Below are 25,794 nucleotides of genomic sequence, written 5' to 3'. Positions count from 1 at the left end.
CAGTGTACAGTCTGGCAAACCTGGAAAATTCTGGGGAGTGCCACTGCCTGCGCTCCCTCTTGCTTCAGCGGCTGCCCGGATCTGCTAACGTCACATAGCCAGGTTGCTGGGGGCAGGGCCGGGCAGGGGCTGATGGACAGTTCAGCGGTGCTGCCAGGACCCGGAGGTTGTAATGATGTTTTTTTAGGGAGCGCTCCCCAGAAAACAACTTGCCCAGTGGGGAGCGGTCCCCCCAAAAAACATCCCACCACTGAAGGGGTTAAGCTTCCAGATCTATCCTCAAAAATGCTAATGACAACACTAGATGTATATTTGGGGTGGGGGGAAACATCCCACATTCTGATGCAAATTTTCTTTAACTGTACGTTACCTACTGTAATGTGATCTGGCTATTTCTGCAACAGCGAGATCTTTACCATCTCGCTGTCCAATGGTTTTAATCTCATGATGACTGTTTGTGTTTGTCCTTAAATATCCCTGCTTATTGTATTAAATTAAATGTTCCTTACAAATCAGTAGCATTACCTTACACAGCGTTGGAGAACATAAAGTCTTTAGAAATCTTCTGTCATCTTACAGAACTGAACTCGCACCGCACAGAGCATACTGTACCTTATTACTATACCAGGGGCGCTGGAACGTTTTTAGGTTGGGGGGGGCAAGATATAATCTCATTTTGGCGCCCCCTAAATTGCTATATGTTACCCCCCTCCACCCACATACTACACTACCGCTGATACCCTACACTACACCCGTCCCCGCACACACATCACTACTGATGCTACCCTGCACCCCACTACCGACACACTATACTACTGCCACCACCCAATACCTCCTACCCTAACCCCCGTGTCAGCACACACACACTAGTGCTGCAGGCTTCTCCCCTACCCATGCCTGTTCGCTCCTCCAGTGCACACAGTCACGTGTGCACCATGCTCAGCAGAGCATAGTAATACCTGTTGGCCGGCTTCTGCTATGAGGGAGGGAGGGGGGGGGGGCAGTAAAGGAGAGGGGTTGAGGGCAGTAAAGATTGTGTGCTGTCAGGAAGGGCCCTGACACAGATCATCGTGCCGGCACCTCTAGCGGTCACACAGTGTGACAGGCGCAGGGGGCGGCAACTGTCAGTCCGCACAGCAGCGGAGCTGCAGAGCGGACAGCAGGCTCTCCACAAGCCACCAACGGGTCTGCGGGCGGCGGGACCATAGTTAGGTCACTGCCGGGAGTGTCACCTGTCCATTGCCAATGCCCAGGGGTGCGCAGTTCCGGGAAGCACTGAAAGCCCTGCGCTCCCCTATCAGATGCTAGAGGTGTAGGAGCACCTCTAGCTTCTGTCCCCTTCTGTCTTCTATCTTCTGTCTGTGGCCATCTTTGGAGGGGCGCAGGGTCTCTGTATGCGGACAGAGACTCTGAGCCCCTGAGGCGCCGCTCCCCACCGCAAAGGCTGCGAGTTTTAGGGGGAAAAAAATATGTAAATGAAAGGAGACAGTGGCCTCCCAGGTGAGCGGCCTCCCGGGATTCTTACCGGTAATTTCAGTGGCCAATCCGCCACTGGTGAGAGCAGAGACGGCCTGCCGCCTTTCCCCTGACTCTGAGTGCGCGGTGCCGGCGCGTGACGTCATGACGCACGGCCCGGCCCGCAATGCACTCATGGGAACGGGAGGGGGAGAGCCGGCGGACCAAGCAGCACACGCCGGAGCGGGGCCCGGGAGCTCCAGGAATGATTTCACGGCGCCCACGCAGCCCCTGTTTAGCGCCTCAGTAATTTGGGGGGGGGGGGGCAAGCTGCCCCCTCGCCCCCCCCGTTCCGGCGCCACTGTACTATACGATGGCCATGAAATACCAGGAATTCTAATAGTTCTACAGATGGAGCAGCTCTCATTAGAGGTTATCCTGGCTATACAATCGCCATTCGCCACCGTTCGACAGCCACCAGGAGGGGGTGCGCGGGAGACATGCCTCATTCTGATGGAGCCCGCCGCCTCCCTTCTGCTCCCCCGTCCTCCCCATAGCTGTTCGCACCCTCCCACTAACCCTGCTCGTCTCCCTGAAATGGAGAAGGGCAGGGAATCCGCTTCCTGTCCCCTTTAGATGGAGCACCTCTCCACCAGCTTGCGCCAGCTCAGGGAATCTAGTAAGTAGTGACCTGTGGATACCTGTCATAATCTGCACTGTACAGTATGTAGTTGGAAGTAGAAACTATAAGAATGCCTGGTATTTCATGGCCATCAAAGCTCATTGCATACCCTCATGAGTGAGTAAAAGGGTGTACACGGGGTTCCATTTTGTCTACCGGCGTCTGACAGGAGCGCGCAGGGGTGTCCACCCGTGCCGTGGGGGTACCTGCGGCACTGTGTATAAAGCTGGCGGCAGCGGTGTCCCTGCAGTGATTAAGAAATAACTAGCGCTATCCGCCGGGCTATGCGGCGGCGCGGGAAGTGCTTCTGATTTTGAAAACACTGGCCACACGCTGAGTGGCTGAATCTCAGCCACTCAGCGTGAGGCCAGTGTTTTCAAACCCAGCAGCACTTCCCGCGCCGCCGCATGGTGCTAGTTATTTCCTATTCACTGCAGGGACACCCCTGCCCGCTCCAGCACCTACGCTCACCTCCATGCGAGGGGCAAACTGCCGCCCTCCAGTAGCCTGCGCCCTAGGCAAATGCCTAGAGCTGCCTAGTGGTGGCGCCGGCCCTGTATATAGTCTAAATCAAATGTATCCGATTCAATACTATAAAGTAAGATAACCTTTTAAGTAGTAGCTACAGTACCCCTCGCAATCATATGGGCCTAAATGTCTCTGTAGAGCTGTGAGATACTTGGCTAGGAGTTTTATATTAGCTTTGTGTATATTTTGCCATTACCATTCCACATTAAGCTCATTCTTCAAAAAGTAATAAAGGGGAGAGGGATAAACTAAAAGCCAATCAACTCCTGACTGCTATGTTACAGGCTGAATTAGAAAAATGACACGAGCCGATTGGCTGGTTGTCTAGCACTCTCCACTTTATCACTTTTTGAAGTTTGATACATCTGGCCCAAAGAGCTACAGGATTGTCTTCTATATTGAATCCTAAATTCTGTTAAAAATAATGTTACAATGTACAGAAAAAGATGCATTAATAGAATAAAGTACTGAAAAAAGGCATTAAACAAGAACGATAGGAAATCTACATAATGTACACAGTAACGCTAAATCAGGAAATACACAATCAATATACAGATGAAGTGATTGTGGCTCTTGCAGGGGCTGGTGGTCCGATTGCCAACCACCAGCCGCCGGAAGGGGATGCGTGCCCGTCCCCTTACTACGAAGCTCCCCTCCGCTTCACCGCGGGTCCCCAACGCCCGATCCTACCTCCCTGCTCCCCCTAACTCTGCCCGTCTCCCTGAAGCTGAGATGGGCAGGGTTCACGTCCCCCGCCGCCCGGAAACTAGGACGCACGTGCATGTGGGATGCTCACGTGTCCCAGTCAGATGGAGCGCCATCTCCCCAGCGGGGGCAAGCCCCAGCGCTGGCTGAGAGGCACTCCATCTGTAGGACCACAATTCAAGCCTGGGGGATCACAGGGTAAAATCAACCTTAATATATTTGAAATTAAGTTAAATCTAATAACCACGGCTCATACATAGTGAGTCTCAGAGAATTATGGAGCTGGGATTGTATAGTGGTAGAGAGAATGCATATCCCAGGCTTTCAAAGACTGGTCCCTACTTTTTTATTTTTGGGAAAGGGTATAAATATTGTCCATCTCCAATAGGTGGACCATGTTTTTTCTATATAACTGAAACTGAACTGAAATATTGGGGGAGTGGATTGTATGCACTGCTGGATTATTGTTTTATCCACAGCACTTACCAAAAATGTCTGTGTATGTACAAACCCAATGTAATGATCAAATCTCTCTTGTTCTTTACAAATGCAGGGTGCAGCAGAAACAACTCATACATTTCAAAGGGGGGGGGGGGGGAATGGTACGAGGTATCACCAAAAACTTTTTATTTCCTAAATGTAGACATAAAAAGTTTTTTTTTACTTTAAGTGTTCTAAATCATATTGTCCAAATGGTGGCCTTGACGGCTGATACACATTTGGAGCCATTCTTGGAAGTTTTCCATCACTCTCACTCTCAGCATATCGGGTGAAATTCCTTCAATTTCTTCTTGAATGGCCTCTTTAGTTGGTCCAATGACCGAGGATGATGTTTTAAATCCCCGGCCTTTCAGGTACCCCCACATAAAAAAGTCACATGGACTTAAATCAAGTGAGTGCGTTGACCACAGAACTGCCTCGCGTAAGGAGACCACTCAACCTGGGAGCATCTCCTGCTGTTGGAACCAGAAGTACTCTAAGTTGTGTTCTTCCCCATACTCTTTAATTTTCGGGTGCAAAAAAATCTCCAACATGTCACAGTAATGATTGGAATTCACAGTAACTGTGACTCCACCCTTTTTAATAATGTAAGGCCCACTGACAGCTATAGACGACACAGAAGACCAACCGGTCACTGTTTGGCTTTGAAGAGGTTGTGCAGAGAGTTCTCGAGGGTTTTCAGCAGCCCAGTAGTGAAAATTTTGTTTCAAAGACAAAAGATTTTGACTAATATATCATGCGCTTAAATAGCAGCCCCAAAACCACAACCAAAAAAATTGGAGAACCACTCCAGAGGATAGTTACATACAATACCATATTGAGAAAGATACCGCAAGGTATCGAACCCGGTTGGCAGTGGTCGTTTGAAAACACTCTGGAAGGGGACCGGACGGACTTCACCTTACAGCTAGTATCCAGGGACGCCTGTGGTGGTTTTACATCTTATGCTTTTGTGTCTACAATCACTTGTGGACATAATTGAATGGTGAGAGTCCTGAGATCCCTTACATTGTGTGATGTTTTAATTGTGTGTGAATAAAAGTATGTTATACTGCACCATGAAGTTTCTCTTATCCGTTTGAGATTCATCAGCATCTAAAGAAAGTGAGAGGAGTTCTTGGTTCCATTGTGACAAGCATATGTCCCTCCCTATGCCTTATTGTCTACCTTATATGTAGACCATTTAATTTGGTAAGAGTCGACTCCAGTTTTAATTGAACTGTTATGTACTGTTAAAACCATATTACACTATTGTGTTTTTTTTCTTTTGTTTTTTTGGGTTTCACCTTGAATGTTTGCAAAGCGCCTTGATTACCTATCAAATTCCACACAGTATTGTATGAAAATTTTGTTTGTTCACTGTGCCTGAAAGGTGGAAATCGGCTTCATCGCTACTCCACAGAATACTAGTGGGAGGCACAGCTGCAAGGATCCCATTACAGTAATCCATACATCTTCTCCAGTCTGCTGGAGACAATTCCTGACCAATCATAATCTTGTATGGGTGTAAATGAAGGTCAGTATGCAAAATTCTGAAATCTGAAGAGCTGTGGCATGTTTCCGTGCTGAACGGGCTTAATCGAAGCCCTCACTGCAGCAATCTTTTCAGGTGTTTTCACATTTTTGGGACGTCCAGGTGGTTTTTTCTTTAGTGCAGATCCTGTTGCCCTTACTCTTTGAACCCACAGCAAAGTAATTTTCTGGTCTGGAACACTTTCATTAGCACGTAAACTGAGCCACGTGCGAAACGTCCTCTGCAGCGCAGTTACAAATTCAACATTTTTTTAAAAGCCTCCACTACAAAGCCACGATGCTCACCCAACCACAGCATGGTGACAACTGAAAACTATATTAAGTACCCTACCTAACGGATGTTCCACACCATTCTACCTGCTTTGGAGATCCCACAGTGATTTTTTTAAATGTGTGAGTTATTTCTGCGGCACCCTGTATTATTGCTAACATTTTATTAAACTAATGTTAGAGATGCTTGTGAAGCTTCTGTAGAAGCTTCCTGGTCCCTTTTCCTCTTTATTTTAGTAATATGAATAGTTTAGTGCTGATCATGATAAAAACACAAAATTATCTACATTATTTTGTTTACAAACTTGAAACCCCACTAAGCAGGTTACTTAAGGGTAACAGGAAAATGTTATATATATATACCTCAAGCCGGAACTGATTTCCAGACTGCTTAGTTGTTTTATGTGTTACCAGTACTTTTACCCAATATACTGGTGAGCTGCAAATGTGACTGTGATGCTTCTGAATCTATAAGGGGGGTGATGAATCGAGTCCATCAAGAATGTGTTCCAAGCCACATCCTTGAAGAACAGTCCATGATAATTATATTAGCTTTAATGGTAACTGCTACCTCTAGGAAGTGTGTTTCAGATGCACTCCATGAAGCAGTATACATAATGGTGGAATTTCCTGTGTTGATGTCTGTAAGCAAATGGGTAAGGAGGTCAGGACCACCCATCCACAAGATGTAAATGTCATCTATATATCAGGTGAATAATATAATATGACTACTGACTTCTGGTCTACTGAAAAATGTTAATTCCTCCTGTCTAAGCATGAAGATATTTGCAAAAGAAGGGGCCAGAGCGGACCCCATGGCACACCCCCTTAACTGGACATAACAGGAGATAATGTAATTTTGTTTAAGGGTAAGAAGTAACAATTCAACAAATAACTTATGTAGGGTCCAAGAATTGTCAGATGAAAGTCTTAACTGCCTCGAAACCCCCATCAGACATCCAGACAAACCATAGTAGTACCCTCTGGAACATCTCCAATCTGGTGTAGCAACTTCAAAAAGCTAGTAGTATCCTTCAAAAAGGATGGTTTTAGTGGTAACAGCTGGGCAACTGCCTGGTATAACATGTTGCATGATAAAATGATAGGTCTTCCAGGCAGGGTCTCAGCATTTCTGTGAACCTTGGGAAGTGAACAGAGTACTGGTACCAAAGGCCATTCACAATAGTTGGGCTCAAATACTTTTAAAGAAATTTTCCCATCTTTGACTGCTGTTGAAAGAATCCTATGTAGTTTCTGCTGGTAGCCATTGGTCTGATTATGTGATCATTTTTTATATGAATCACAGTCTGCCAGTTGATTATACATTTCCTGGCGATAATAGGCAATATCTTGGATGACAATGGCCCCACCTTTGTCGGCGGGCCTGATGACAATGTCCTTGTATTTGCCCAAATCACTAAGGGCTCAGGCCTCCAGAGTTGTTAAATACTTCTAGATTTTGTCAGGAGCCGCCAATAATTCCCCAACTGAGTCATCCAGCAGTCACCCAAAGGTATGAATAGATTGATTTCTGGATACAGTGTCAAAAGAGTATTTTGATGTAGTCTTCAAAAATTTATGCAACGGTTCACCTGGACCAGTATCTGTGCACGATTGAAAATGTTCCTTAAGCCGCAGCTTTTGTAACAATTTATGTTGGTTGCATTTGCAAATGAAAGGATCATGTAAATTGTAGGGCACATACGACAACCCATTGTTAAGCACTTGTAGCTCTATTGCAGTTAAGCTCCGCTGAGACAGATTGATCACAACTGTCTCTTGTAGGTGGTGCGAGGGGGATTTCACCTGATTTCTTTTATTTTGGCGCCCCTTGTGAGAGGACGGTTTTTGCTTGTACTGGCTTGTGGTGCCATGGCTTGTCCTAAAGGGACATCTTGGGAGTAGGTGGTATCCTCTGAATCAGATGCCAAGAAGTCACTGTCATTATTCGCAGCTATAACTTGACATTGGTTGCGACCCTTGGTGCCCCTTGGTTGCCATGGGCGACATCTTCTCTCACCGCTCTCTTGGCACTGATTGACACATTAGGATAGGTGTCTAGAGATAGACGCAGGGAGAACAGAACGGGTTTTTGGGGCACACTTTAAATGATGAATAAGTGAAAGAATTGTGAAGAAATGGGTGAAATAAAATCTAACCTTTATTAATTGATACTTAAAATATATAAATGCACACGTCAATTTTAATGCAATGGACAAATTTATATGCACAAATTGCAAATAAATCAAAGGTGTAGAAATGAATTATACAGTATAATAATAAAAGCAAAATACAAAATGCAACAAGGGTTGTTACACAATATCCGTCAAGTGGGCGAAAATGATTTGCAGGGGTTTAACCAGACAAAAAGCAAATTTTGAGCAAGACAACAATAATAATAATAATAATAATAACATGCATAACCAATGTACCACTACGATTGATTAATTTCACTGAGTCTTGCTCCGGACCCTCAATTGATAGCATACAATAAAATAACCCTTTAATTGCATGGGTCACAGGTTAAGTTGTTTTCGGTGGAGTAGAGTTGGTAGACTGATTGACACATGCCAGCCAGCCATAGACACGGTTCTCATCATAATCAGCATCCTCTGTGCGCTTTTTAATTTGCTTAAATTTGGATGAGATCAATTTTATAAGAGTCACAATGCTGCTCTTTCCTACAAGGCAGCATTAGTGGGCTCTTTAAGTGTGGTGTTGTGTTCCTTGACAAAGTCATTTGGAGCTCACATCCTACTTCCTTGATTACAAGGACCATGAGGTCCAGGGCACAATGATTGAGAATCCTAATCCATTTTCTCACCAAATTGGGATTTTGCCACCCTATAGTAGCGGCATTCCTCACCCTGAACCCTCTCACAGCAGAAATAATCAGACAACAAAGTTTTTTGATGGCGTAGATAAAAAAGCTGGTGATAGATTTCTTCTATGGTGAAGTTAGAGCATTGTGTAGCCTCATCTTCATTAAATGAAATGTTCTCAATTTCTGTTGCAGTGAATAAAAATGTCTCACATGGTGGAACTGAAAAAATATGGCAAACTGCCATTTCATCCACTGCAGATGCACCTGCGGTATCCTTTGCGGTATACGTATAGATAGTGCCAATGTGCTCATTTAGTTTAGTAACACCATTAAGGTGCATGGAAAGGAGGGGTGATACTGAGTAAGTAACAATCCATGGTTTCTCCCTGCTCACTGAATGGTATTAGTAACCAGTCTAGAACACTACATGATAATAGAATTCAGAGATATTGGTTACATATATTTGCGCAAATTATGTGTATGCCCCCAAGCCATCATCAAGACTTCTCTGAATATTGGGGGTCCCAAGTGCAGATGCAGGGTGCGGCAACCCAAAAAAACAGCATAAGCTAGAAAGCTAGCACACCAGTGACTATAATGTTAACTATAATGTTAATAGAGATTAGTAAGAGGAAGCCAATGCTATATATAGAAAGTGAGAGATAATAGAAAAATTATAATAATAATACAAATATTAAATGTAATTAAAATATTAAAGAAATAGTGTTTTTTGCAATCACAATTTTCAGTAATCTGTATAATTTTCTGAATTAGCCTCTAAGGCCAAAGTATCTCCATCCGAAAACTGAGACTGTGGATTTGGCACTTCCACAAAAACAGACACTCCACCATTCTGTAAAATGGTGGCCTTTGCTGCCCCCACCCTACACCTAAATGACGACTGTGAGCTGTCCAATCAGGGCCGTTTCTAGAGGCGGACAAGCCGTGCAGCTGCCCCGGGCGCCGCACGGCTTGCCCGTCTCTGTTAATCAGCAGGGGCGCCTGGCCTGGCAGCTCCCCCCTTCCTCCTCTTCCAAGTTCTCACCAGCATCCCCCGACTCCGCCATAGCAGATATCATTCGGAGGGGAGGGGAGCGCATCACACGTCTCTCCTTCCCCTGACTATGTCACTCACTGGGCTATCAGGCGTGAGCCAATCAGAGCTCGCGGGCCGGCAGCCAATCAGGAGCCAGCCCGCGAGGTATGATTGGCTGTCGGCCCAGTCACAGAGTCTGGGACATAGTGAAGGGGAAGGAGAGACGTGCGGCGTGATGCGCTCCCCTCCCCTCCCCTGGGAAGCAGCAGCAGCGGCGATGGAGGAGGCGTGGGACCCGGAGACCTGGACTCTGCTCTCCCTGGCAGCAGCAACAATGGTGAGTTGTGCTGCTTCTGGGATAATATATTCTGGCACTGGGGGCACATATATGTCTGCCACTGGGGGCGCATATATGTCTGGCACTGTGGGGGCATGCCTGTCACTGGGCATATATGTGGCACTGTGGGGGCATATATGTGGCACTGTGGGGGCATATATGTGGCACTGTTGGGGTATATATGTGTGGCACTGTTAGGGCATATCTGGCACTGGGGGGCATATATGTCTGTCACTGTTGGGGTATATATGTCTGGCACTGTATGGGCATGTTTGTCACTGGGCATATATGTGGCACTGTGGGGGCATATGTGGCACTGTTGGGGTATATATGTCCTGCACTGGGGGGGGCATATATCTCTGGCACTGTTGGGGTATACATGTCTGGCACTGTGGGGGCATGTTTGTCACTGCACATATGTGTGGCACTGTGGGGGCATATGTGTGGCATTGTGGGGGCTTATATGTTGCACTGTGGGGGTATATATGTGTGGCATTGTGTGGGCATATCTGGCGCTGGGGGGCATACCTAGCACTATGGAGGCATATATGTGTGGCACATCTGACACTGTGGGGGCATATCTGGCACTAGTAATCTGCATCAGTTGTGCGGCAGTGGCGTGTGGGGCATAATGTGTAATGGGCATTATGGTGTGTGGGGATTATTGTGTAATTGCCATCACGTTATGGGGTCTAATGGACATCATGGTGTGCGGTATAATGCGTAATTGTCATCACGGTGTGCAGCGTAATATGTAATTGTCATCACGGTGTGCGGCCTAATATGTAATTGTTATTACGCTGTGCGGCGTAATGTGTAATTGGCATCACGCTGTGCGGTGTAATGTGTAATTGGCATCATGATATGCGGCGTAATATGTAATTGTCATCATGGTGTGCGGCGTAATATGTAATTGTCATCATGGTGTGCGGCGTAATATGTTATTGTCACCATGGTGTGCGGCGTAATATGTAATTGTCATCATGGTGTGCGGCGTAATGTGTAATTGGCATCATGGTGTGCAGCGTAATGTGTAATTGGCATCATGGATAAACAGTGTATAATGATTTAAGTAGTCTGTCATTGATCTAACTTGATCTGTGAGGTGTACTAGGTCACTGTGTGGGCCTTTATATTTTCAGCCCGCCAACTTAAGTGCGGAAGGACAATGACAATTCCTGCGATAACCAATGTCTGGTCATGCAGGTTGCAAAAGTGAGATGTAAGGTGATTGTTTTCCTGCTAGACCACACCCCTTTTACCATTAAGCCACACCCTTTTGTTAAGCCCCACCCCTATTTTGTGGCAAAATTTCTTCACTACCATATTCCGTGGGGGGGGGGGGGGGGGGATTTTTTTTCTTTGCCCTGGGAGCAAAATTGTCTAGAAACGGCCCTGTGTCCAATCATATTATGCCTGCAACTAATGCATACAGTATGGTGATGCAGGACTCATACTGCACCTGTGCTGAATGAGTCCAGTGCATGTGCAAAGTACCAAACATCAGTACCTTGCATCGTATGTGCCACTGTGAATAAGGCCCATTGTTTGAACGCTTTCATTATTAGGACCTGATGGCCCCAGGTACATGATGTATCCAAATCGCCACCGTGTTGCAGTAGTAGATATCAATACACCAAAGCAGATGTTCCCGAACCTGGTCCTCCAGGCACGCCAATGCTCCAGGTTTTAATCTAATTGACTGAGTTACTAATTAAGTCACCTGTGGGCTGTGGCCAAACATGGATATACTTAAAACCTGGACCAATAGGGTGCCTTGAGGATTGCTGATTCCGACAGATCGGGCTAAGAAATCGGGGGGAGCTTAATCGCATGTGTTTGACATCCCATCTGCATCTGATCCAGATTAATCGGATGTGCAGCCTTCACTGTACATCGCGAATGCTATTTTAGAACCCATGATGTATTGTACCAGCAGCTCCCAGGGAATCCTTTAACTTGATAAATGGCATGCGATAAATTGCATGCAATAAATCATATGTAAAAATGGCACATCAAGTAGCAAACTGTAAGCACAGGCCTGGGGTAGCCAACTCCAGTCCTCGAGAGCTACCAACAGTTAATGTTTTCCAGATCATCTCACAGAATCACAAGTGAAGTAATTAGCGCCACCTGTGGATCTTTGAAAAGGTTTCAGCTAGTAATGAGTGCACCTTTGCAGCAGCTAGGTTGTCTGGAAAATGTGAACTGTTGGTAGCTCTCGAGGACCCTAGTTGGCTACCACTGGCCTAGGTGTTCAGTGAAAAAAATGTTATTCAAAAGAGTTTAGGAACCACTGCTTTAGAACAAAACCTGAAAAATTAAAACATTTCCATAGCTGTAGTAGTAAGTGATAAAATAATGCAAGTTGTAGTATATCTAGGAAGAAAAGAAACAAAAAGATACAATGGTATTAAATAATAACTTCCTATTAGAAATCATAAGTAATAAGCTATGTAATGTCAGTTGACCAACTTTATTGCAGGAATGATTCTCCATGTACTACAATATTTTCTTTAACATTACAAACCAAAACTAAAATAGAACAATAGAAGGGACATTGGGCGATGGCTGGCCAAGTTGCTGTCCTGTCTTACCTGTATCTTTGTATCCTGATTAAGGCGTATCTAGGCACAATCAAATGTTAGAGCAGGAAAAGCACTTGATGCACTTTCACTTCTCATAACAGAGAGAGCTGGGCAGGAGAGAGGATTAAAATCATTTGTCTTCCCAAACAACCTCAGAACAAGTACAACTTGTAAGTAAAACTTACTGATTCCCATTATTGGTTAAAGAACATTATGCCAACTAGAATGCCTTGTTGTTCTCTGCATGCATTTCCATATGCACCTGTTGTCAACAAAATGACCATACTGTAATCTTGTTTTTTTTGTGAGGTACAGTATATGTTTAAAATTACAAAGCAAATAAATATTTGAATGTATTTATTTATTTTCAGACAAAAAATGTAATTCATTTATCTATTATGGTGTAGACAAGTTTTTTTTATTTTTTTATTATGGTTTAGACCAGGGGTGGGGAACCTCAGGCCCTGGGGCCGTATGCGGCCCCCGTAGCCGTTTGAGTGGCCCTCCCACCCACCAGGCGGCTTTGCCAGGAGTCAAGTAGAGGGGAATTCTCACGAGAGTTCGGTAGTTCTTGCAAGATTCCTCTGAATCAACAGCAACTGGAGACTGTCAGTCCTATTCAGCGGCAGCCGCCGAAGCGTGGGAAGGCTGCAGCAGGACAATTTATAAGAGACATTTTTACTTATGGCCCCCGAAGGATTTTTTCCCCATACAAATGGCCCTTGGCACAAAAAAGGTTCCCCACCCCTGGTGTAGACAAAGTGTTTATTGTATTTACAAAAGGTGAAGTATTTTTTGTTAAAGTGTCAATTTTGACTAGTAATGTACAAATATTTGAATATTATCTGTCTTATGTAACTTTGTTAGTTACATTTTTTTTCTTTGCATTCAGAAATTATACCTTTGTAAAGTCTACAAACCCCAATTGCAATGTCTTAAACCAAATTAGCTAAGTATAAGAACATGTTTGACCAAATTTCTAAACATTAAAATTCCTATCCAATAAGAATGAATGAAGGCCCCTGACATAAATTATGTATGGTATGCATTTGGTATACCCACTGTAAGATCTGAGATCTGCTCAAAATTTGATCATGCCGTAAGTGGAAAAAGCATTTATACAGAGGCGTAACTACAACTTCCTGGGCCCCATAGCAAAATCCTGAAAGCCCCCCCCCCCTTGATTGTCACTACAATGCCACGGGGGGGGGGGGGGGGGGGGGGGTCAGAAGAAAGGGTGGGTAGAGTGAGAGATAAAGGGTGCCGGGGAACATAGAGTAGAGAAAGAGAAAGGGAGGAGTGTGAGCAGGAGAGAGGGAGAGAGGAAGAAAGGATCAAGAGTGTGAGAGTGTCAGGGAGTGAAAGAAGGAGAGACAGGATGTCAGGTGTAGAGAGAGAGAGAGAGAGAGAGAGAGAGAGAGAGAGAGAGAGAGACAGCCAAGTGTATAGGTAGGGGGGAGAAAGAAATGGTGAGACTGTTAGAGAGGGAGAGGAATAAGGGAGAGGGGAAAGAAGTGGCTAGACGAGAGATAGAGGAGAAAGAGACAAGGGGCAGAGAGAGAAAGAGAGATGCTAGACAGCGGAGGAGAGAGAGAGGGTTGAGAGAAAGAGGGGACAGGGGGAAGAGATCAGGGGGTGGGGGAGAGAGAGAACATGGAGGGGAAAAAGGAGAAGAGAAAAAAGGGAATGGTGAGCAAGCAAAAAAGAGAGATTAAAAGAGTGGGGTAATGGGGGGGGGGTAATGCACTCACTCACCAGCTGCTCTTTTGGTGTTGGGCTCCCCTGCTCTGGGGCTGGGCTGTACGGCTTCCCAGCACCACGGTCCCCTGCTCCCCTCCATGACTCTGAGGTGAGGCATGCTTTACTGCTTCCAAGTTCCTGCTGGGCGGCGGCGGTGCCAGGATTTTGTGCTCCTCGGAAGGCGCGGCCTTTAATGCTCCCGGGCGGTGCCAGGTCCATGCACTGGTCCCGACCTTACTTCTCCCGAGTCCCGGGCTCCACTGCTGCCCGGGTGCCGCCGGGCTTCACTACTTCTCTGGCGGTGCCGGGCTCCACTACTCCCTGGACAGAGCCAGGAGGTATTGCTTCCTGGCACGGTGATCCACTGCTGCGCTGCCCGGCCCCTCTGAATTGTGTGCAATAGGGCAGCGTGGCAACATTAAAAAGAAAACTGGTTAAAAGAAGAAAATACAAGGGGGTGCAGGGGATAGCATGCTGGGGCCCTGGCCCCCCCCCCCAAGCCCCGGGCCTCATAGCAATTGCATCCCCTGCACCCTCTATAGTTACGCCACTGCAGGTATAGATCTAGTTTGGTGATTGGGTCAAATGGCCAGTTATCAAGAAGAAGGTATTAATGTGACTTGCTTAAGTCACTCTGCAACCATTTTTGAAATTAACACCAACGTTCTTTATGGAAAAATTACTTAAGAATCATTAAATCTAATTACTCTAGTGATGTTACCAATTGTAACCTGTTATTTTTAAAATTCTACAGAACTACATGTTATGGGTGCTGTGGTTTATAGCACATCTCTCAACTTACAGTAGCAATGATATTCAAAAACCCAACTTTAGTGAATATAGGGCTGCTACCTAACTTGCATGATGTGCGTCAAATCTAATCCAGATAAAAATGTAACAGAATAGCATGGAAGTGTTTAAGGGTCACCCCAGAATGATTTTCAGGTGCAGAGCGATTTGGGACATATTCACAGCCTGGTTATCTGGATATAGGATGTATGGCAGATCTGGCCCAGGTTCTGTAGCTAGCAGGGCCGGCTCTACCATTAGGCAGCTTTAGGCAATTGCCTAGGGCACCAGGATCTTGGGGGCGCTACAGAGTCTGCCTATCACAAAAGTACAGATGTATACGAGGAAGACATCTTTGTTGTACTTAATGCAGGTGGTGAATGAGGAATGTCTAAGATGCCACCTCAACACCTTCACTTAAGGGGCTGGAAAGTGGGTATTGGTGGCAGTGTAGAGTTGCCGGGAGGGCAGTAGACTGATGTTTTGCCCAGGGTGCAAAGAAACTTTATGCCCTGGTAACTAGTAACCCTTTCACATTGCTATGCCCAGTCAGACTTGGGATCTCGATCCTGGGTCTTACCCAGCTGCGCCTGGGTCCGGCGCTTTCACATTAACTTGGGTTGCCCATTGTACAGATGGCAGCCCAGGTTGAACCCGGGCCAACTGCCTGGTTGTTCGACCCAGGTTATAAGCTTTGGTGCTTTCACTCTGCACCTCGACCCGACATGATACTGTATTTCAGCAACTCAGCAATTACCCGTGTCTGAGGTACGGTGTGAAGGGGGCATAGCTGAGACTAGCAGCCAGGTATTAATCGGCACCTGAGAGCTTGGCTTAAAGATTCCTTGCAGAACAAGTGGCCAATGCGATAGGCCATGTGGGAATGTGTTTAGTGCCGGAGGGTCCACTCTTCTTGTGTACATCTGTTGTGCTTTGTTCTAAGGAAAATATTTGTGACCTATTGTTGTGGAAGACCTTATATTAGCAGAAGTTAATTATTAGGTTGACAGTCATTAAGCTGACCACTATTGGTCGACAATGAACATGTCGACACAGATAAATGGTTGACATGCACTTGGTCAACATGAACAAAAATTCAACACAAGTAACAGGTTGATATGTAAATGGTCAACACTGGAAAAGGTCAACATGAGTTTGTCATGGTATTTTTGTGTCCATGTCAACATGGAACCCAAATCAGTGTAACTAACACATAGCTTCGCATGGTGTCTTGCTTCGCTCGGCACACTTTACGTTCCCAATTGGAGTCTATGTGGATCATAAAGTATGAACAAGTCATTTAGATGGAAAAAATTGTGAAAAACATGTCAACAATTTCATGTGTCGACCATTGCAATGTCAACCTATTGCTTGTATCAATCTTTTGCCAATGTTGACATAGTACATGTCGACCTTTTGACAATGTCAACCTACTGCCTGTCACCCAATAGTGGTCAACCTATTCACTGTTGACATAGATACAGAACCAATATTAGCAAATTAGCAAAAATAAATTTTTGCTACAGTAAATACAACTTTGCTAGATGCACACTAGTTTTTCAGCTTCAGAGATAAGGGTTAGAATATGGACAATGGGCCTGATTCAGACTTGATCGCTGAGCTGCTAATCTTTGAAGCTCAGTGATCAGGTACATTCTGCCCTGCCAGAGTGAAATACCACCCCTGTGCAAGGCTGTGAATGGCATTGCAGCCTTGCAAACCACTGCAAATCCATTCCCATCACACTCACCACTGACTGATCCCGCCCCCTCCTTGCGTGCAGTGGCTGAGTAGCCATAGACTTACTCAGCTGCTGCGATGACAGTGGGAGAACAGGACCGGAGCTGTTGTCAGAGGTCCTCCCTGTAAACGGCTTGGCCTGCTGCCAACCCAAAACACCGGTCTCAATCACTCTGCATATGCTCAGCTTTGATAAGTCAATGCTGGGAGACCTTGCACATGCGAACTATGATCCGTGAGCAGAGCCGGCCCTAGGCATAGGCATACTAGGCAATTGCCTAGGGCGTCAGACTACGCCTAGGGGCAGCAACCTCCCAGCCAAATTGTCTGCGCTGTTGGTGCTGAGCTCCTGACCGGCACCGTGCCTACCTGCTCACCCGCCTGCTGTAGTGTGCTGCGCCAGAGCAGGGGCTTGGTGCTCAGTGCTGCGGCTGCCTGAGGGGCTGTGGCACTGTACACTAGAAATAAGTGTGGCTGCCCATAAGAAAAATTGCCCCTTGTGAAAAGGAGGGCTGCTGCGCATGCCTAGCAGCAGCCAGTGGCATAACTACTGTAAGGCAGCCCCAGCTACTGCTTGGGGGAGCAAGCCACTATGTGGGCGCCAGCACCAGCTGAATGCACTGACATACTGCTGCCTGCCACTGCCCACTGGCTGAACACCTGAGGCGAGTCAGCCGCAGCGCGGGTGTGGCCATGGCAGAGATGACAAATCCCCCCCCCCCCCCCACACTGATTCAATTGACTGTACACAGAGCCGGCTATTGGCTACTGTGTACAGGATGGGCGGATGGGCGTACTGGGGCGGCTTGGGATCTGTCGGAGCCAAGGGAATCAGCAGTGTCTGCTGGTTTCTCATCCTCTATCCTGCTTCAGCTTCTCCGTTATGCCTGTGACGTCATCATGTCACACGCTGGGGAAACACGCTGGAGAGGAGCCGGGGGGGGGGCACAAACTTTTTGGCAGGGGGGAGGAAAATTTATAGTTACGCTACTGACTGTACCGCACAGTACACAGCAGTGTGCCCCTATATACACAGTCACTATATACAGAGCACAACCACTTCGAAAGTACAGCACAGTACACAGCAGCATGCCCCTTAATATACAGTCACTATATACAGAGCACAGCCAATACCACAGAGTACAGCACAGCACATAGCAGTGTGCCTCTATATACACAGTCACTCTATACAGAGCACAGCCAATACCACAGAGTACAGCACACAGCAGTATGCCCCTATATACACAGTCACTACAAGATCCCACAAATGTAGGTGCTTTCTCCCTTAAGGGCCCCATACATCAGCAATTAATAGTGACAATTTTCAGATATGGAGATGATTGCCACAATTAATTTTAGATGTGTGGGCTCCCCTTTTGGCAATACCAATCAAAATCGCGAATCAATTGCTTAATCGGGGTTTTTAAACATGTTTAATAATCTGGTATTATCTGCAGATCTTTTTTATATGTGTGGGCATTCCCAATTCGTCTTCTTCATCTATTTACATTATGAAATTTCTCCATTGTGAGACGAATAAAGGGATTCTATTCTATTCTGAACAGCTGAAGTGACAATCGATTGGGCAATTTCCAGATATGAAGATGCAATCTTTAGATGGAAAAATCTGCCGATCACTGAAATAAATCTGTAATGTGTGGGCAAAGTCAGAAAGATTGTAAAATCCATTTATCTGGCCAAAAAATCCCTGTATCTGGAAATCTATAAATTGTGATTGCTGATGTATGGGGCCCATTACTGTGTTGTTTGAAATAGCAGAAAGTAGAAATAGAATAGCTTTTACACACACAATCTGTCAGATTTCAAGTCGCAGTTTCTTTGAGGAATGTTTCTTGCATTAACAGAATCATAGAGGTTGGTTACATTCGTCAATATTCTCTGTGTTTTAATTGATGATATGAAAATTACATACAAGTTTCATTAAACAAAGCACAAATCTTTTTACAGATTTAGAAAGTTTTCATTATTAAATGTGTTTCCGCTTCAGGGAGATGGGCTGGGTTAGGGGGGGAGCAGGGAGGTGGGGGACGGCGTTGGGGGACGGCGTTGGGGGACGGCGGGGACCCGGGGGCAGCTCCAGTTGCTGGCAGGGGCTGGCGGATGGCGAATCCACCACCAGCCTCTGCCTGAACGAGACCCGCTCCATCTGTATATTGTCACAAATGGTTGAACAATTGCAAACTGCAGGGTATCACATGAGCTGTTAATGGAGCAGATGTATTAGGCCTGGTGAAGAGATCAAGTGGAGATAAAGTGGAAGGTGATAATGCACCAGTCAATCAAATCCTAACTGTAATTTTCAAAACATAGCTGATTGGCTGATGCGTTATCACCTTCCACTGTATCCCCACTTTATCTTTCACCAGGATTAATACATCTGCCCCACTGATTGGTACGATATTTCAGTTTCTGAAATATGGGAGATGTGTGTCCCAAGTAACAATTTAGCATTTGTTTGTTTTGAGTGGGAGAAATGATTTCAATAGTTCGGATGTACAGTGATACAAGTTCATGAACCATGATAAATAAAAGTCTATGGTTTATTAATTACAGTTCTTTAACTTTGCCAGACCTGCCTCCAGAACATGTGATGTCGTGATGTCACATTGAGGGGACAGGGCCTCCAGCACCAGGAAGCAGAGTAGAGATGGGCAAAACGGGTCACTAAGACGAGCCGGGATCCAGCAGATCACCTCGTGAAAAGAACCAGATCTTTTAGACGGGTCCTTGTCTCGCTTTGAAAAAAGGGCTAATTTGATAATAAAGAAGCATAATTTGTTTTACAATCATTTATTGCCATTTTTTTTTTACTTTTTTTTTTTAAACAGTGAGCTGAACAAATAAGAACATACATGACAAGAACATACATGACCGAGTAAAACCATGATCAATGTCTGGGTGCAGAATCACCATCGATGGCATCCATCGATGGCGTCTGCGCCGATGGCCATCCCTAGCAGCAGCAGCAGCCTTGTTATTCTTTCTTTTAGTACATCTCAGCTGCCACAGGTGGCAGTGCTGAGCTCAGGCAAATGCATTGTAATGAAAAACGAAACTGAAAGTAAAAGAATGACGGGTCACCTTTTTGGCATCGGCGGCTCACTCACTCTTTTATGGGATCCATCCAAAAAGATCTGCTTCGTTCGCGAACGACCCATCTCTAAAGCAGAGCACTTCTGGGAGAGAGCCAAGGACATTCCTGCAGGCTCTACAGGCTGCCAGGCATATTCCCAGAGTGTCTTTTAAAACTCTTCTTGCAGCAGGGTGCCATTCTAGGCACACTATAAGCCAATTTTTGGTGTGCTGGGGTAACAATGGGCGTGATGGAGCTGTAGCTCCAGGCTCACTCTCCAAATAGGCCCATTTTTGTAGAGGAGGACTGCAGGGGCTTTCCAACAAGCCCAGCCCCGTGTTGCTAGTGCCCCGGGAACCAGAGATACTACCGGGCAAAGCTGGAAAGTTTTCCCCATAGGATAACATGTGACCCGTTAATTCCGACCTCCACCTGGTTCCGATGGCTGCCAGTTCCCCCCCTGACATCACAGAAGCACGTGGTTGATCTCATTCGAACCCAAATCGATGGACCTTCAATCTGATACCAGGCTGGGTTAATTGATTAAAAAAATGATGGGGAGAGGACGGGTAGGGAGTTCGTCTGCACACTCTTGGTGGGTCGTCTATATTTTATTTAAGGACCCGTGTTACCCGCTATCTACAATTCACATGCGGGGGTGCCACTCAGGGTAACTTAGGGTATACAGAGAACTGTGGTAGCACAGAGAGAGTTCGTGCTGAAAAAGAGGTTACGCTGTTTGAGTGCACACTATGTATTTTGAATATAATTTGTACTGTATTGTAATGATAAATGCAAAATAAAATTTAACTTTTAATAAATTTATTATTAAAAAGATTTCCTCTTTATTTTTTCTTTTTTATACTTCTTAAAGAAAAAGAGGATTAAGTTGTCTAGGTGAAATATGGGGTTAAAATCATATACATTTAGACATGGTGCTCATACAAAGAGATGAAATGAGAAAGTGTAGAAGAGTAAAGTATTTAAAAAATGTCAGAGCCCGTGGTCTGCTGCACTTGATTTGATATTTTTGACAATATTCCTGTAGGTCTCCCCTGGGTCTTATCGTGTCTGTGCACTCTTGCCTATATTTGGCTTGCGCCCGGTTACCTATTCAGATACGTATAGGGATATATGCTGATTACTACTGTTGCCTAATTTTCTTGGCGTTTAGTTCAGCATATTCCCATTATCCAAGAGAAAAAGGGGGGGGGGGGGGGGTTGGTGGGAAATTTTTGTGTACGTGGGATTTTTTGTATATCTCCTCAGAATTTGAGGTTATATTACTCCCTCCAAACCTGGGGATTATGTTTGTCCCAACAATATCATTGAGATTTTCAATTTCCAAAAAAGAGGAATTTTTTTGGGAAAAGAAGGTTTTTTGTGTGTAGTTTTTATGTGCACATATCGCCTTTAGGTTATGACTTTAATATTAAAAAGTGGCATGGTTTCCTAGTTGGTCTATCACTGTTCACCTCAATGTGTATTCCTATGCTGCCATAAGGGTCCCTGTCTGGACCGACAGTTGGAGCCCTATTGCAGTTGTTTTAAATGAATATTTATTTGGGGTTTATTTACAGTGATTCTTCAACTACAGATACACATGCATTTATTCTCTTTTTATTTGCACACAACATTTAGGTGTTTATTCAGCGCTCACTTATGGGTTTTGCTGGTATGTTATTTATGATTTTTGTATCAATTACCACACTTGTATCATTTTAGTTGCAACAAGCATTTTGTTTGTGAATTGTTTCACTCTGCAAATAATGATACTTCCAGCAATACAATTACTCTTTGTGCGCATGTAAGGGTTAACAGTAATTCCCTGTGTTAATTCATATGTGCATTCAGGAAAACCTTTCTTTTCCCACTGACTTCGTTCCCACTCTAAGTGATTGGTGCTTATTATATATTAGTATACACATATATTTGTGTTATAGCACCAATTACTTTCCTCACTTCTTGGTGAGTATCCCCGCTGGTTGTCCCCACACACACACACAAATTTCTTGGATTTAAATCAAATACATTTCTATAATATCATTGTCATTTAGTGCAGCTAGAGGTCGGGCTCTAACAGCTCGACGCGCGTTTCACCTATTAAGGCTTTTTCAAGACTTCGGTTGGTCTTGAAAAAGCCTTAATAGGTGAAACGCGCGTCGAGCTGTTAGAGCCCGACCTCTAGCTGCACTAAATGACAATGATATTATAGAAATGTATTTGATTTAAATCCAAGAAATTTGTGTGTGTGTGTGGGGACAACCAGCGGGGATACTCACCAAGAAGTGAGGAAAGTAATTGGTGCTATAACACAAATATATGTGTATACTAATATATAATAAGCACCAATCACTTAGAGTGGGAACGAAGTCAGTGGGAAAAGAAAGGTTTTCCTGAATGCACATATGAATTAACACAGGGAATTACTGTTAACCCTTACATGCGCACAAAGAGTAATTGTATTGCTGGAAGTATCATTATTTGCAGAGTGAAACAATTCACAAACAAAATGCTTGTTGCAACTAAAATGATACAAGTGTGGTAATTGATACAAAAATCATAAATAACATACCAGCAAAACCCATAAGTGAGCGCTGAATAAACACCTAAATGTTGTGTGCAAATAAAAAGAGAATAAATGCATGTGTATCTGTAGTTGAAGAATCACTGTAAATAAACCCCAAATAAATATTCATTTAAAACAACTGCAATAGGGCTCCAACTGTCGGTCCAGACAGGGACCCTTATGGCAGCATAGGAATACACATTGAGGTGAACAGTGATAGACCAACTAGGAAACCATGCCACTTTTTAATATTAAAGTCATAACCTAAAGGCGATATGTGCACATAAAAACTACACACAAAAAACCTTCTTTTCCCAAAAAAATTCCTCTTTTTTGGAAATTGAAAATCTCAATGATATTGTTGGGACAAACATAATCCCCAGGTTTGGAGGGAGTAATATAACCTCAAATTCTGAGGAGATATACAAAAAATCCCACGTACACAAAAATTTCCCACCAAACCCCCCCCCCCCCCTTTTTCTCTTGGATAATGGGAATATGCTGAACTAAACGCCAAGAAAATTAGGCAACAGTAGTAATCAGCATATATCCCTATACGTATCTGAATAGGTAACCGGGCGCAAGCCAAATATAGGCAAGAGTGCACAGACACGATAAGACCCAGGGGAGACCTACAGGAATATTGTCAAAAATATCAAATCAAGTGCAGCAGACCACGGGCTCTGACATTTTTTAAATACTTTACTCTTCTACACTTTCTCATTTCATCTCTTTGTATGAGCACCATGTCTAAATGTATATGATTTTAACCCCATATTTCACCTAGACAACTTAATCCTCTTTTTCTTTAAGAAGTATAAAAAAGAAAAAATAAAGAGGAAATCTTTTTAATAATAAATTTATTAAAAGTTAAATTTTATTTTGCATTTATCATTACAATACAGTACAAATTATATTCAAAATACATAGTGTGCACTCAAACAGCGTAACCTCTTTTTCAGCACGAACTCTCTCTGTGCTACCACAGTGTTCTGGGTTAATTGATTCCAGGGATATTGTGGGTAAACTGATTTTTTTATTTCTGAAATATTATTTCATGGCTGTTCATGTTCTTTGAGGGCAGAATGCTCTGGAACCAAATGGCCCAGTTTCATGGGACCAAAATCATTTGAATCCCACTTAAAAGTTGTTCAATATGATACTGGTCTCATTTAAATGGATCAGTTGGTTCTGAAGATATAGCTGGTTAAACGATATAGCCTGTTAAAGGGGGGGGGGGGTTTCCCTCTCCTTCACATCAGAAAATGCAGGGACTAGGCTGGTGTAAAAGGGGCCAGCCCGGTAATGTCCCTGCATGTTCCTGGGATCATATTCCCGGGCAAGTCCCGGAATTTTCTGGTGTGAAAGGGGTATTATTTCAAATAGCCAGGACCTGCAGTGCTCTTAATACAGCCGGGTAGCCCCCCGCTCTTTGCCCGGCTGTCAATGGCCATCAATTCTACCCGGCGGCGGCTGTCCCCCAGTTACTGCGCGCATGTATTCCCCCTTGGCAATGGGCATGTAATCCAACATGGCAACGAGCATGGAACCCCTGGCAATGAGCACGTAGGTAAGCAGCACTTGTAGCATTATTTTTAATTGTCATTATGGTGTTTGGCATAATACATAATGTATATTGTGGCTTAACATGTAATGGGTATTATGGTGTAAATTTTTAATGCGCGCGGGTGTGGTACGGGACTCCGACAGTCGGGATCCGTACAGTCATTATCCCGACATCGGGATCCCGACTGCCCGGAGTCAGACAGCATGGACCCCCACGAGGGAAAATAGCGGGTGGCCTTCAGGCACCCGGCTGTCGGCGCTTTGACAGTCGGGATCCAGACATCGGGTAAACGCCTGCAGCGTGGCGTGGTAAATTTCAGCGTGGCGAGTGTGGCTCAATCCATGTGGCAAACTAAGGACCTACAGATGGAGCCGCTCTCGTCTGAGCGGCTCCTGGCGCACCCATAACCAGACTACACAACCAGAACACTGGCCACGCCCCCCACATTATTAGGTGCTGGCCACTACCCTTATTATTGCGCATAATAGGCCCTTGATAATTTTCAGCTCCAGGCCCATTTAGACCTTAATCTGACACTGACCTGTTGCAGTGCAGTGTATCAGGCCCTTGTGCCATGCCTCCAAGTCCGCCCACTTCTTAAGTAGAGTGGATTACTTGCTGCGCCATCTCGGCAGCGTACAGTCTGTGCTGCTGCTGCGGTGCTGTTTCTTTGCCTGGTCATAGGCTCCAGTGAAGGTATACCTATCTCTAGTCTAGGGGAAAAATCTGCACAGACTGTCACTATATCCTCTTGTAATACTGACACTAATAGTTGCCTGAATGTCACATTATCATTGGCTATACCGCACACAGCCTGGCAGCCATTGATGATGATGATTACCATGTATGACAGTGTGTGGTATAAATTTCATTATCAATTTAATTTCATCATCAATGGCTGCCAGGCTGTGTACCATATTAGCAGGATATACGGTATCAGCAATTTCTGAGGGTACAGTGTGTTTTACAATTAAACGGGGTAGAACCTACATTGATGACATATTGATCCAGGCCATGGCAAAGGGGAAGAACCTACACTGATAACATATTGATCCAGGCCATGGCAAAGGGGAAGAACCTACATTGAGGACATATTGATCCAGGCCATGGCAAAGGGGTACAACCTACACTGATGACATAATGATGTGGGTCAAGGCAAAAGGGTTGAACCTACACTGATGATATACTGATCTAGGCCAAGGCATAATTCCAGTAGGGGGCTGCACAGTGCATTGGCACCTTTGCGCACACTCATTAGCGATCACAGCACATGCGCGGTCTGCCAATAATTTCTCCATTGCGTGACAATTGTCCATTGCATGCGAACATGAATTACAGCCGTTCGCTGGGACAGGGACACGTGAGCATCTCACATGCTTGCGTGTTCACTGCCGTGAATGGGGCGCACGAGTGTCTCACATCCAAACACACCTCATTCAATCTGAGTCCCACTGAATGGCGCGCCAGGAGCCGCTTAGACGAGACCGGCTCCATCTGTAGGTCCTTAGTTTGACCTGCATGCTGTTTGACCTACTGTATCGCAAGCTGCCGGTGACTCCAGCAAAGCTCCCCGACTGTCAGAGCGGCAGAGATCCTTCCTCCTCGGCGTCTGTACTAAGAATGAATTCTGGCCAATCAGAAGCCGCCTAGCGGCCAATCAGGAGCCAGGAAAGTCGGCTCCTGATTGGCCAGAATTCATTCTTAGTACAGACGCCGAGGAGGAAGGATCTCTGCGGCTCTGACAGTCGGGGAGCTTTGCTGGAGTCACCGGCAGCTTGAAAAAGAAGCAAGAAGATGGAAGAAGAAGGAAGAAGCCCTGGACAACGTCGGACCAAG

At 45.1% G+C, this 25,794-nt stretch overlaps 1 protein-coding gene across 2 annotated transcripts in view; it reads left to right on the top strand.

Moving 5' to 3' along the window:
• The first annotated feature begins 12,561 nt into the window (after positions 1 to 12,561).
• The window catches only part of LOC146060132 (polymeric immunoglobulin receptor-like), a 69,719-nt gene continuing 56,486 nt past the window's right edge, over positions 12,562 to 25,794 (top strand). Inside the window, exon 1 of one of the 2 annotated variants that reach the window (XM_083173050.1) lies at positions 12,562 to 12,629. The gene's annotated coding sequence lies outside the window, so the exon portion shown is untranslated. The remainder of the gene's footprint in view (positions 12,630 to 25,794) is intronic. The other variant, XM_083173051.1, reaches the window with a different exon arrangement.

This window comes from Crinia signifera, chromosome 2 (genome assembly GCF_055691185.1).
Source record: "Crinia signifera chromosome 2, ASM5569118v1, whole genome shotgun sequence".
NCBI classification, from domain to species: Eukaryota; Metazoa; Chordata; class Amphibia; order Anura; family Myobatrachidae; genus Crinia; species Crinia signifera.
The sequence above is the reverse complement of the archived record's forward strand: the minus strand, read 5'-3'. Positions and strand labels throughout refer to the sequence as shown.